Raw genomic sequence first — 11,956 nt, forward strand, 5'->3', positions numbered from 1 at the left:
GTCTGGAGGAAGAGTGTCTTTTCCCAGTCTGTGCTGAGGCACCCGCTGATGCGCTGGCAGTGTCTCTCTCTCTCTCTCTCTCTCTCTCTCTCTCTCCCACTCCCTTCCCCTTTACCTAAAATCAGTCAGCAAGTCCTCAGGTGAGGAAACAAAACTATTTTTGAAAGTTGTTTCAAATTTACAGAAAAATTACAAAGATAATACAGGGTTTCATACACCTTGTACCTAGCTTCCCTTATTATGAATGTCATATTATTAGTATGGTATATTTGTTACAATTAATGAACCAATATTGATTCATTGTTATTAACTACAGTCCACATTTTATTCAGATTTCCTTAGTTTTTACATGATGTCTCTTTTCTCTTCCAGGATACCATCTAGGCTACCATATTTCATTTACTTGTTATATCTCTTTAGCTTACTCTTGGCTGTGATCATCTCAGACTTATCTTGTTTTTCGTGACCTGGGCAGTTTTGAGGAGTACTAGTCAAGTACTTTGTAGAATGTCCCTCTATTGGGACTTCTCCGATGTTTTTCTCATGATTCGACGGGGGTTATGTGTTTTGGGGAGGGTGACTGTACATACCGTGAACGTGACTTACCATGTCAATGCTGGCCTTGATCACCCAGCTGAGGTCGCTCCACTGTGAAGTCACTCGTCCTCACTCTCCTTTCCTTACACTGCCCGCACTACAGGAGTGGGGAGGAATGTTCTACCTTCTTGAGGGCAGAGCACGTACATGAATTATTTTGAATACTTCTGTATGGGAGCTTTGTCTCTCCTCCCTGCAACACATATTTTTAATTTATATAAACTTAAAACAGTCCCATAGCTTTCAACAACAACAATAACAAAAAGCCCTTGAACTCATGCAGTTCGTGTGATGGAAACTCAAATACTCACTGAGGCCAGGTGGGTCGCAGGGAGGGTGAGAGAAGCAATTTGGACATTGTATGTGGCAGATTGTATGCAAAGCACATGCCAGCTCTAAAGGGGGCACAACTCTCTGCTCCTGGTGATTGTTGCCACAAGGAAATGTGGGTCAGCCTTGCCATGGCTTTCTTAAAAAAAAAAAAAGAAACTGGTACATTCGACTTGAAATGTCCTCAGTTTGAAATGCTGGCAACTAATCCAAATTTTTACAAACTTCGTGCTCACCCACTTGGTGACTTCTTGGGTAGATTAATAACTGTACATCTTATTAATAAGGAAATGGTCTTAGAAAGGTAAACCAGATGTCCAAAGTCACACCAATAGCTTTGGTGTCTTCTAAACTGGGATTGACATTCATATCTCTAATATTACTGTATATTCCTCTCTTTTGGAGGTTCTTAACAGTTTTTTAACTTTCTCAGAATCATCTGGACTCTGAATGGAAACTGGATCTCCTGCAATACCATCTTCTTCATAAAGCCTGTTCCAATTAAGTGGTGCCACTAACGGTACTCATGCACCATTTGCCTTATTTCCTTTGTCCCTTGCAAGGTTGCATGGTTCATTTGTGTGTATAATGCATAATATTGCGCTGCAGATAAACTGGGGCATGGGCAATGCCCATATTGGCAATAACAATCGCCAAGGTGCAAATCAGAATTCTGTGATCTCCTGGAGGCTAGGAATTTTGCCTTAAACATGTTTGTATTCTTTTCAATACTTGGCACATAGTAGGTGCTCACTAAGTGTCTCCTGAATGGACATACATCATTAATGACTTAAGTAAGGTGAAGTATTGACACATAATAATATCGATAGCACCTAGGATAAATCTAATAGAGTGGAAATGAAAATTTTGGCATTGGCTAACAGGAACTAACTATTCTAAATGAAAAGAAGCTTTTAGTTTAAAGAAGTTATTATTGAGTTGTTTATGGAATGTAATTAGAACCTTAAATAATGTATATCATAGAACATTATTTTCTGCGTGATATTAACCTCTTTAGTCAATTCTTCAGCTATATTATGCATGTCCTCCATTCTTAAATTATTATTATTTAGTATGTCTCTACATATCCTTTTGGCTTTATCGTTCCATTCCTTTTAAGTCACAGAATTTAAACTCATATGTATCAGAGCCTTCTCTATTAAATTTTTTTGTTCCTTGCTTATAAACTAGGAACAGAAAATTTTTTGATAAAGACACAGGCATAAGAAAGTTCAAAAAACAGAGGCAACAAAGCAAGAGTCCAGTCTCCCAAAGTACTGTCGTTGTTGGCAACGCATGTGAACCCTGAATACCCTCTGTGTGAGCACATACTCAACTTGTTTCTCCTGCTGCTGTTTCTATGGCTTTCTACTTCACTATGGCTTCTTGTTGCATGTTTCTTAATTTTCTAGGCACAACGAGGAGTTACTCAGCTTTCAAGTAGTGAGGTGAGAAAGCTTCTGCTTTCCAGGTCAGTGCTAATTAATGAATGACGGTGTGCAGCCGTTCCTGGGGAACATAAGTAGTGCAAGAGTGGTTTTGTTCGAGACGCTCCCTTGTGAGCTCTGCAAGATAAGTACAATGATGGCTGAGGTTAATTAAATATAGATACTGAATAACCTGTTTCACTACGTATTTTCTCTGAATGTTTCTATCGATGTCCTGCTTTCTGAATGTGAAATGCTTATTCCATCCTAAGTATTACAAAGTGAAGATGTTCTTTGTTCTTGGGTCTGTTCTTGCACAAGAGTGGCTAAATGGTGACAAGACTCATTTTTTTTTCTTGTATTATTATAATTGTCCTCACTTGATAATCATGGCAAAGAGATTTTTAATGTCTTAAGAATGCAAAATGCAATTAAAAAGTTATTTTCTTGTCATAACTTCAAATGCTACAGATATTAAGAGTGTTTTAAAATGACACCAAACTACTTTTAAAAATGTTTATGGATTTTAGAGAGAGAGGAAGGGAGAGATAGAAACACATCAATGTGAGACAGAGACATCAATTTCTTGCCTCCTATACATGTCCCAACTGGGGACTGAACCCGAAACCAAGGTACATGTCCTGACTGGGAATCGAATCCCCAACCTTTTGGTGTATGGGACAACGCTCCAACCAATTGAGCCATACTGGCCTGGGCCAAACTGCTTTACTGCTTTAAATGTACAGCTTTCCAGACATGGGCAAGTGGGAGGATGGAGACTAATTTGGTTTAGTATAAGAAACTTTAAATTTTATATCTATCTAGATCTAGATACAGGTACAGATTATAGTCAGGTGGACATCTGCTTCACTAAGCACTTCTGGTTGGAGTAACCAAAGACTAGATCACAAATAGGCTGAGATGCCTCAGGTTAGCTCACCACATTTAAGCAGTTATCATCTTTCTTAATGTTACACCCAGAGGTGTAACTATAACATGTGGTAATGTACTATGCTGAGGCCCACATACAGGTGTGTACCTAAAGGTGTGAATGAGTCACAGGGAATCAAGGCCCAGACAACCCAGTGCCATGCTGTCATTCCTCGCCGCTGTTCCTCAGAGTTGTTAGGAAGCTCTCAGTTTACACATGTGTCCTTGAGGAGGCAGCCAATTGCCACTTGCATCAGAAACCAAACTTGAAGAGTTGCTGCATAGAAAAAAATGAATAGAATGGACAGCTGTCACTGCTAATACTTTAGATAAATGCTTCTTGCTTGGGTACAATTGCTGGGTCAAAACCCATTTTAAAATGAGTTCTAAATTAACTAGTTTAGCACATGGTCACTGGGCACTTACCAGGTGCCAGAGCTGGTTATGCCACTGGGGATACCAGGGTGAGTAAGTCAGGTGACGTCCCTCTCTTCATGCAGACAGGTTTTCCTTTAACTGTATTTTTAGCTAAGAGAAAAAAAATATTCCCTTAAATTACAGACTTAGAATTTTGATAATTTTAATCTATCAGATCAGTGGGGGATAAAGTAGGACTTCTTAACCTCACCCAAATGTACCTGAAGGTGCTGTCCGCCACTGACAGGGTCACTGCTGTGATGAGTTAGAGTCCATGTGTGTGCTGCAGGAGAGAGTAGTAGGAAGGACTGTATCAGTATTTCAGGGCTTGTGTAATTTGAGAAAGCCCTTCAGGTGATTTTAATACCCTTTACTAATTTCTTCTTTTGCCAGAATCTATAGATGTTATTGTCCCTGCACATGCATGTGTTTATGGCATTTGGCGTATTACACAATCATAGTTGGAGAACGCTGGGTGGCTCTGGTGGAGGTGCAATGGTGGTGACGAGTGTGTGTGACCTGGTGCTGTAGGAGCATGCAGACAGGAAGACAGAACCTGCGAGAGTGGGAGTGGGTAACCTGATCTGGGAAGACTTCACTGTTAATAATAAATAACAGCCAGTAGTCAAACACCACCAGAGGCAAGGCTGAAGTCTAAGTTCTGTTTGTGAACTTGTAAGAAGGGAGAGTGCTCCAAGGGACCCCCGGAGAGCCTCACCAACCAGAGGAAGAGACAGGGTTGTTGGAGGGTATGTGGAATGCTGGAGTTCAGGTAAGACTTGAATGAAGCACTGTTGTGATAGACTCAAAACAGAGCAAGGCTGTCAGGAATATTTTATTAACACTTAGTAATGTTTTTACTGACACCAGGTCAGAGCAAGGCACATTCAGTGTCTCATTTCCTTGGAAACTGTAAAATTAAGAGAAATTTGGAATGCTGTGTCTCCAAATCTTTTACCTGGAGGTCTGCACCTGCACTGGAAATCAGGGCTGCATCCCTGTGCCAAAGTGCCCCATACTCTCCCATCATCCAGGCAAGAGTGGGCGTTCCATTCTCATTGATACTTAAACAGCTAAGTTTTCAATGGCCTATCAAACTGCCTATTTTAGAGAACAAGTTTTCTTAGCCCTATGTCCGTGGTGTAAATTAACAAAAACAGTTTTTACAGATCCACATCAGTATGATTGGATATAAAAGTAAAGTTTTGACGGAGGCACCAAAGACAATAGATGTAAAATTCTAAAGTCATTGCCAGAGCAGGAAGCAAATCTCAAAGGAAATATCGTAGCTCCCCTGTGACTCTTAAAAATCACTCATTCAAAGAACAGACTGATAGGTGACAGAAGGGGATTGGACGACTGGGTGACAAAGGTGAGGGGATTGAGAAGTACAGATTAGTAATTACAAAATAGTCATGGGGATGTAAAGTTCAGTCAAATCTCGGTTCTCGAACGTCTTGGTTCTCAAACAATTTGGTTCTTGACCAAGTTGTTCATGGAAAGAAATGTCTCAGTCATCTAATAAAACTTTGGGTTTCCAGCCTTGATCTGACAGCCATTTTCTTCTAAGACCTGCATGATCAGTCACGCGTCTATCAGGAGACAAAAAGGGAGACTTGGTTTTCAAACAAATCACTTCTCAAACAGTTTTCTGGAATGAATTAAGTTCAAACCAAGGCTCCTCTGTACAGCACAAGGAATGTAGTCAATAATACTGTAATAGCTATGTAACTATGCCAGTTGAGTACTGGACGTATTGGGGGACCACTCTGTAAAGTATATGATTGTCTAACCGGGGGTGTCCAATGTGTGGTCTGCAGGCCGCATGTGGCTCAGAATGGCTATGAATGTGGCCTAACACAAAATTATAAATTTACTTAAAACACTATAAGATTTTTTGTGATTACATGTTGCAATGTATTTAATGTGTGGCCCAAGACACCTCTTCTTCCAGTGTAGCCCAGAGATGCCAAAGGTTGGACACCCCATTCTAACCACTATGCTGTACACCTGAAAATAATAGTGAAAGTAAATTGTAATTGAAAAAAGATTAGGAAAAAACCCTCACTCAAAATAGGATCACAAAGGAGCAGAGGAAGTGGAGTTTAGTAAAGGATCTATGAACAGTATTCTTAAGGAAAACAAGGCTGAGTCCCACCTAACCACTCATCTAATATCTTCTTCCAAAATCTCACTAGGGAGGGGCGTGTCAAGAGGACCAGGAGGGCAACTTGATTGGTGTTCTCTGGTATTTGGAGTGTCTGACTTTTACCTGAGATATTCAAAGTTGAGAAGCTGAAGGTACTAGCTTGAAGAAGCAGTGCAGGGAGTGAGGGCAGGGGAGAGGCAAGATACTACCCAAGACCTGTGTGCTCTGGGAGCCAGCTGCACTTTCACGGTCATGGGAATAATGCGTGTACCAGTGATTCCTGAGGACCAGATGAGAGTGATTCTGAGGACCAGATGAGAGAGAGCTGTATTAGAGATGTTTAAATCCTGCTCAAGGGGAAGCGGCCGAGGGACCCCTCCCACCTCCGCTCCAACAGGAGAATCTGTATCAAGTGGTCTTCAGGGAACCAGAAAGCAGGAGTGGAAGTGGCAGCCAGACCAATTTCATTGCCCAGGTCAGATGTTTCACTTTCAGGACTCAAAGAGTGTGAGAAAGCAACCAAGGGGAGTGTGCAAATTTTAGTCATTGGCCGGACCCAGAGAAAACCCTCCTGGGAGAGTACCAGTTGAACATAACTTGCTATCCTCAAACTGTCCCCATCTCCTTTTGTTATGAATTGGAGGGGATCTGTGGGGATAGAAAGAAGATTCCTTTTCCCCTTTCCTGGAGAACACAGCCCGCTGGCATTGGACCCTAGCTGGGGAAGTGGAGGGAAGACCTATCTTTTAATGAAGCTTGAAGTGTTGATCAATGGCATTCACATTAAAATTTCTGCTGAATTAAAATTGTATTTTGTGGTTTAAATCAACCAAAGGATTTTTACTACCTAAGAGCCATCAGAAAAGTTATGGGGCCACTCAAGTTGTCATCCAGGCCCAGGGACTGATCTCCTACTGCAAACATGTTGAGGGAACAGTGGCTGGCAAAGGTGGACTTCTGTTTCCTTCATCTCATCTTTCCTGCTCATTCTACTTGCTGGTCTCATAGAGGCCAAGAGCACTGTTCACTGGCATGCTGCAACTTGGCACGAGATTTTGCTCTTTGAATAAACTGAGGTCAAGAGTTACACTTAGACATGAACATTGGGAATTGGTAGAAGACCTAGATGCGAGTGGCACCCTGAAACTGGAGAAGACAGGGTACTTAGCATTTGGAAGGCAACTGAAATAAAAGGAGAGGTTTCAAGGGATTTCAAGAAAGCTGGAAATCAACATTGAAGGTTTTGGCCTTGGCCTCTGGGCCTCCATTTTAGTGAGAAAAGACAAGTGACTTTTGTCAAATAGAAAAGGAGCCCCATTGACTGGCTGTTGCAAATGTGGCAATTAAAGGGCCTGCTTTAAGAAGAAAAAAAAGGTAAAAATATGAATAGTAAAATGGCAATAAATACATATCTATCAATAATTGAATCTGAAAAACAAAATAAACGAACAAGCAGAACAGAAACAGACTCATAGACACAGAGAACATTCTGACAGTTGCCAGATAGCAGTGGGCCTGCGGGGCTGAGTGAATACAGGTGAAGGGAGTAAGAAGTACAAATCTGTGGTTACAGAATAGTCACGGGATGGAAAGTACAGCACAGGGAATACAGTCAATAATATTGTAATAATGATGTATAGTGTCAGATGGGTATGAGATCTATCTGGATGATTACTTAGTAAATTATATAATGTCTAATCACTGGCCTGTGCATCTGAAACTAATATAATATTTTATTTCAACTATAATGGAAAAATAATAAGTTATTTAAAGTCAAAAATGAATAAAATTAACTACCCTTTAAAAAAAAGTGCACTGGCTGGTGTGGCCCAGTGGATTGAGGGCTGCCCTGCGATTAGAAAGGTTGCTGGTTTGATTCCCAGTCAGGGCACGTGACTAGGTTGTGGGCCAGCTCACCAGTTGGGGGCGTGTGAGGGGCACCCTATCAATGTATCTATGGCACATTGATGTTCCTCCCCCTCTATTTCTCCTTCCCTTCTTCTCTCTAAAAATAAATAAATAAAATCTTTTTTTTTTAAGAAAGAATGCTTGCTTCGGCAGCACATATACTAAAAATGGAATGATACAGAGAAGATTAGCATGGCCCCTGTGCAAGGATGACACACAAATTTCTGAAGCATTCCATATTTTTAGAAATAAACCCATTGTCTGTGGTCAATTAATATTTGACAAAGGGGGCAGAAGCATAAACTGGAGTAAAAATAGCCTCTTCAACAAATGGTGCTGGGAGATCTGGAATGGTATATGGAAAAAAAATGAAACTAGACCACCAACTTACACCATACACTGGAACAAACTCAAAATAGATAAAAGACTTAAACATAAGCTGTGACACCATAAAAGTCCTAGAGGAAAACATAGGCAGTAAAATTTCAGATATCCCATGCAGCAATATCTTTGCTGATATACTTTCCAGGGCAAGGGATATAAAGGAAAGAACAAACAAATGGGACTTCATCAAATTAAACAGCTCCTGCATGGCTAAAGAAAACATCAGCAAAATGGAAAGGGAACCAACCATATAGGAAAAGATATTTGCCAATGATACCTCAGTCAAGGGTTTGATCTCCAAAATATAAAGAACTCACACAACTCCACTCCAGGAAGACAAACAATCCAATTAAAAAAATGGGCAAAGGACCTGAACAGACACTTCTCCAAGGAGGACATACAGAGGGCCCAGAGACATAGGATGCTCAGCATCACTAGCCCTCAGAGAGATGCAAATTAAAACCACAATGAGATACCACCTCACACTGGTCAGAATGGGCATCATTAAACAAATTAACAAACAAGTGCTATCAAGGATGTGGAAAAAAGGGTACCCTAGTACTCTGTTGGTGGGAATGCACATTGGTGCGGCCACTGTGGAAAACAGTATGGAATTTCTTCACAAAACTAAAAATGGAACAGTGTTTTGATCCAGTGATTCCACTGCTGGGATTATACCCTAAGAATCCTGAAACACCAATTCAAAAGAACCTGTACACCACAATGGTCATAGCAACATTATTTACAATAGGCAAGTGCTGGAAGTAACCTAAGTGCCCATCAGTAAATGAGTGGATCAAAAAACTGTGGTACATTTACACAATGGAATTCTATGCAGCAGAAAGAAAGAAGGAACTCCTACCTTTTGTGACAGTGTGGATAGAACTGTAGAGTATTATGCTAAGTGAAATATGCCATGTGGTGAAAGGCAAATGCCATATGATCTCACCTATAAGAGGGATCTAATGAACAAAACAAACAAATGAGAAAAATAGAACCAGAGGCATGGAAACAAGGACCAAACTGACAGTAACCAGAGCGGGGGAAGATAAAGGAGAAAAGAAGCGGAAGGGTCTGGTTAAAGAAAAGTATACATGACCCATGGACATGGACAACAGGGTGGGGGTTGACATTGTAGGGGGTGGGTGGGGTAGGGGAAAGCAATGGGGGAAAGTTGGGACAAGTGTAATAGAACAACAATAAAAAAATGAAAGAAAGAAAGAAAGGGAAAGAAAGAGAAAGGAAGGAAGGAAGGAAGGAAGGAAGGAAGGAAGGAAGGAAGGAAGGAAGGAAGGAGAAAGAAAGAAAGAAAGAAAGAAAGAAAGAAAGAAAGAAAGAAAGAAAGAAAGAAAGAAAGAAAGAGAAAGAAAGAGACAACATAGGGAATATGATGATCCCTATCTGGTAATCTGTCCAGTGCCCATACTCTGGGAAATCTCTGCCCACTAGCAGGGATAGGCCTCTGCATCCATGTCTCCCCTCCCCATCACCTGTCTGATCATAAGTGATGGGGTGGAGGAAAGAAGAGACCAGGCTGGCCCAATCATATTTTCTCTCCATAGAATTTGGGAGTCAGTCAATGGGGTTGATTCAATTTGTGTGTATGGAGGGAGGTAGCTTTACCCTGACTCACAGACTTAGGAGCCGGGGAAACTGCTTTCCAGAGAAAAATAGAGCAGAAGTGTAGATAGAGGCAGGTTTGATGATAGAGTAAACTTCAGTTGAGTCCCTCATGGCTTTTCTGCTCCTGGCTCCTGGACTTCCTGAGGGCTAACTTATTTTTACCCTTGGATTCTATAAGACACCCCTCTATCTTTATAATTAACTTTTGAACTCTATTATTGGGTGCAGAGATTACTTTCCAGTGACTTGAATCACTGTGCCATACATTTTAAAGATTACATTTTTAATTTACTTTAAAAATTGTATTTAGTTGCTGCTTCTTTTGATTCACCTGCCACTATCAGTTGGATGTATTGAGATGCTGACATTTCAAATCCATCATTCCCGCTGATTGGCCCTCCATAGTGGGGCTGGACCTCTTCCCTTGTAAGTCTGCTAACAAAGTAAGTTCAAATTAAAAGCTCTTTAAAAAAAAATTTAGTTAAACTAATTATATCTTAGCTAATTATATCTTAACTTGCTGACAGTAGTTTGGAACACATTTTCAGACTATTGTTTATTTAAAAACATTTTTTATCCTCATCCGAGAACATTTTTTTTTCAATGCTTTTAGAGAGAGAGGAAGGGAGAGAGAGAAACATTTATGTGAGGGAGAAGCATGATTGGTTGCCTCACGTATGTGCCTGGATGGAGGATCCAACCCACAACTCAGGTTATGTGCCCTGACCAGGAATTGAATCTTTTGGTTATGTGATGGTGCTCCAACCAACCGAGCCACACCGGCCAGGGCTATACTATTGTTTAGAAGTCCAGGTACTACAAGCGTTCTGTAAAATATTTATTAGGTAATGAGGTTACTGTCCTGTAAAGAGTTTTACCTCATTCTCAGGAAAAGAGAGAAAAGGATTTGTCCTAGTGTTTGTATCATGTTTCTTATACTGCTTTACAAATCCATGTTTATTTTTTTAAATTACATTTTATTGATTATGCTATTACAGTTATCCCAATTTTTCCTTCTTGGCCCCTCTCCACCCAGCAACCCCCACACCCTCAGGCAATCCCCACACCATTGTTCATGTCCATGGGTCATGAGTGTAAGTTGTTTGGCTACTCCATTTCCTACACTTTACATCCCTGTGTACTTTACATCCCCATGGCTACTCTGTAACTACCTATTTGTGCTTCTTAACTCCCTCTTCACCCATTCCCCCACAACCTCCTCCCATCTGGCAACCATCAAAATGCTCTCCATATCCATGATTCTGTCTCTGTTCTTCTTGTTTCCCTAGTTTGATTTTTAGATTCAATTGTTGATAGGTATGTATTTATTGCTACTTTATTGTTCATAGTTTTGATCTTTTTCTTAAATAAGTCCCTTTAACATTTCATATAATAATGGTTTAGTGATGATGAACTCCTTCAGTTTTTTCTTATCTGGGACACTCTTGATCTGCTTTTCAATTCTAAATGATAACTTTGCTGGGTAGAGCAATCTGCTTTTCACGACTTTGAATATTTCTTGCCCATCCCTTCTAGCCTGCAAAGTTTCTTTTTAGGCAAAAAACCAGCAGACTGTCTTATGGGAATTACCCTGTAGGTAATTAATTTCTTTTCTTTTGCTGCTTTTAAGATTCTTTCTTTATCTTTAACCTTTGGCGTTTAATTATAATGTGTCTTGAAGTGGGCTTCTTTGCACCAATCTTTAGTTTGGGACTCTGTGCTTCCTGGACTTGCACATCTACTTCCTTCACCAAATTAGGGAAGTTCTCACTATTTTTTCAAATAGAGTTCTAATTTCTCGCTCTTTCTCTTCTCCTTCTGGCACACCTATGATGTGATTGTTGGATCGCTTGATGCTGTCCCAGAGGCTGCTTACACTACCCTTGTTCTTTGGATTCTTTTTTCTTCTTTTTGTTCTGATTGGTTGCTTTTTGTTTTCTTACATTCCAAATCATTGATTTGATTCTCGGCTTCATCAACTTTACTGTTGTTTCCCTGTAAATTGTTCTTTATTTTAATTAGTGTATTGTTTGTTTCTGACTAGGTTTTTTTTATGCTGTCGAAGTACTCACTAAGTTCCTTGACCATCCCTATAACCAGTGTTTTGAACTCTGCATCTGATAGATTGCTTATCTTCATTTCATTTAGTTAATTTTCTGGAGTTTTGTTCTCTTCCTTCATTTGGGCCATA

The 11,956-nt window shown here is 40.3% G+C and overlaps 1 non-coding gene across 1 annotated transcript; it reads left to right on the plus strand.

Moving 5' to 3' along the window:
* The first annotated feature begins 7,895 nt into the window (after nucleotides 1-7,895).
* LOC112304936 (U6 spliceosomal RNA) lies at nucleotides 7,896-8,002 on the plus strand. The gene has a single exon (XR_002974797.1). It is a non-coding gene; the product is annotated as a U6 spliceosomal RNA (small nuclear RNA).
* The last annotated feature ends 3,954 nt before the right edge of the window (nucleotides 8,003-11,956 follow it).

Source organism: Desmodus rotundus, chromosome 4, assembly GCF_022682495.2.
Source record: "Desmodus rotundus isolate HL8 chromosome 4, HLdesRot8A.1, whole genome shotgun sequence".
Taxonomy (NCBI): domain Eukaryota; kingdom Metazoa; phylum Chordata; class Mammalia; order Chiroptera; family Phyllostomidae; genus Desmodus; species Desmodus rotundus.